Below are 3,014 nucleotides of genomic sequence, written 5' to 3'. Positions count from 1 at the left end.
CATATTTGTGGAAGCGGCAAAAGCGTGTGCCTCCCATTTTATACTGCTTCTGGCTTGAGGCGCGCATGCGCCCCCCCCGCACCCCCCCTCCCGGCGCCGGTCTTCACAGCTTCTCGGCGCCAGAAGAGTTGCAAACGTGTCACTTGACTCTGTATCTTGATGTTGCCACTGTCAACGGTGAGACATGAGTTTTCTAGAGAACTGGATGCTACTTATACTGTTAGGTTTTAAGAGAAAACAAAGAGTTTTCTTTAATGTTTTCATTTTAACCATATAACAAAAACAGGATATGGTTTTTATCCCATTTTGTTTTGCTCTTACCTTTATTGAGCTAGGAATATGTCAAGTCAGAAAAAGAAGAAACTAAAGAATAAAGGTGGCATTTGTCCCTACCTCAAGATGTAACCCTGTTATGCAATAATGCCTTCCATCCCTTCTCAGCACTCCCACTGTGCCCAGAGCACAAGTGAGTAGCTTTGACACTAGAATGTAAGATATCAGAGGATAAATATAGGAAAAGGAGCATACACATCCTGTTCAGATAGCAAAGTTTAAACACCCTGTGTACAAGATGAGTCCCCATCAGTTCACCACCAGAATTATTGTGACAGCATTTTAGTACTCGTTTGAGTTTAAACCTTTCTTCTGCCTGCAGTAGGGAAAAAAAAGATTTGTACTTCAGCTCTTCTTCAAAGTCTATCTATCTTTATAGTATGTTCAATTCATTCTTCTATTTAAAACAGATCTAATGATACCTTTGCAAAAACATACTACTATTATCAGTTTGAAAGTCCAAGAACAAAAATTGAAACAGTGAAAAGAAATAACAGATAAAGAATGATTATTTAATAAACTCAAATAAAAATGTATTTTTTCTGCAAATTCCAAACTTTGTGACCATTTAGCTGGTGATCCACACCTGTAACTCCAGCACTTGGAAGGAAGAGGCAGGGGGTTAGTATTTAAGGCCATTCTCACCTACAGAATAGGTTGGAGGTGGTGCTGAGCTTCACAAAACATTATCTCAAAAATTAAAAAATAATATTTGAAAACTCATTTTAGATATAAACTTAGAGATGAAGTAATTTTCTCATTCCCCTCCATATATAAAAATTCAATTGATGGAATCAGTAAGGTGATTCAAAAGGTTAAGAACACTTGCTGCCAGTCCTGATGACCTGAGTTCAATTCCTGGGACCCATCAGGTCAAAGGAGGAAAACAAAAGGTGCCCTCTGATTATCACATGCATGTCACACAAATAAGATAATATGAATAAGACTTTCAAATTAAGAAGATATGTAACTAATTCACTTGTTATATAGGAATTAAATAAGAAAAATTATGCTTATAGCTTATCAAGAAAACACCCTAGGATAGATTCTTTTGTTAAGCTAAACTATTCAATTTTATTTACATTTCTAATAATATGATAAAATTTAAATTTTCAATTCAATTTTAGTTTAGTTGTTAAAGTAAGTTAATGCTTATGAGAAATTCTATCTTAATTTTTTTTTGTTTGTTTAATTCTGGTTTTTGTTTTAAGTTTTTGATTTGTTTTTTGCCACACACTTATGGTGACTGAATACAATAGTTTTGTTAAAAATTAAATGTTTGATATATATCAAATTTACTTCCTTTTTGTTTTTGTTGTTTTGTTTTTTTAGTTTTTTTCTCAAGACAGGGTTTCTTTGTATCACCTTGGCAATCCTGGAGCTCACTTTGTAGACCAGGCTGGCCTTGAACTCAGAGACCCACTCACCTCTACCTCCCAAGTGCTGGGATTAAAGGCATATACCACTATGCCTGACCCAAATTTACTTTCTTAATTTAAAAGTTTAACATACTTCTTTTAGAAAAATTAGATTTTTTTGAATTTTTTAGAGCCATAATGCAATAAATGATGTCAAAACAAATTACATTTTTTTCAGAAAATTAGGAAAAATGATCTTAAAATTCAAATGGAAACACAAAAGATCCAAGTGGCCAGAACAGTTCTAAGTAGAAAGAACTGTGTTAGAAGTATCACATTATTTGTCCTCAAATTATGTCACAGGGCCATAATGATAGAAGAAACTGTGCAGTAGTGGCCCCAAAACAGACATGTAGAACAATGGAGCTGAACATCGGAAGAACACCACACAGCTGCAGCCATGAATATTTTGCATGGTGTAGGAAATGCACACGGAAAAAGAGACAATTTCTTCGATGTTGGCAAGAATATAGAGAAATACAATGCCTTATATATGCCTCAGAAAGATTCAAATGATTATAACCTCTATGGGAGTCAGTGTGGGGGCTCCTTAAAAGTAAAAAATTACAACTAAAATATGACCCTGTGATACCATTCTGGGGCACAGAAAATAACAGGCACAAGAGAAGATGAGCTCTTTGGCTTTAGCTGGTCATTAGTGTGGCCAGGACAACCAATCAGAGAAGAAAGAAAGACCTAAGAGAGTCTCACTCAGGATTTTCCATCAACCGGCCTTGGCAGGGATGCTCTCAGTCAGATGGGGGTGTTGCACACCTATCCTTGGCCTTGCTTATACTCTTCTATAACATGGCCTTACCACTGCAAGACCTCACCACCACTGAACCGTGGAGGGGATGAAGGACATTAGTGAGAAAGGCTCAGCTGTGAATTCACACTTCCACTTTGGGTGCCAGCAACTTCTAGGCTATTGTGAAATTTTCATTTCCTAACTTTTACTTCCATGAATGTTGTTAATATTGTCAATATTTTTTCTAGCCAAAAGAGGTTACAAGCTTTGGGATAGGCATCTATAATAATGATGGGACTCGGGACAAGGCATTCCCAAGATGCCATCTGAGAAACCAAAGCCTGAAGGGCACTCTTGCCTCCCTTTTGCTTCTACCCCTCTGTAGTATGCCCCATAACCCACCTGCCCTTCCCCTGATGCAAACTGTAGGACACTCACTCATTCCAGAAGTACCTTTCTGTACCTGAATGAAAGGATCAGCCTTATTCCTAAAGACACAGGGCAGAGGGTGGAGT

Source organism: Acomys minous, assembly GCF_964271855.1.
Source record: "Acomys minous genome assembly, chromosome: 12".
Classification (NCBI taxonomy): Eukaryota; Metazoa; Chordata; class Mammalia; order Rodentia; family Muridae; genus Acomys; species Acomys minous.
The sequence above is the reverse complement of the archived record's forward strand: the minus strand, read 5'-3'. Positions refer to the sequence as shown.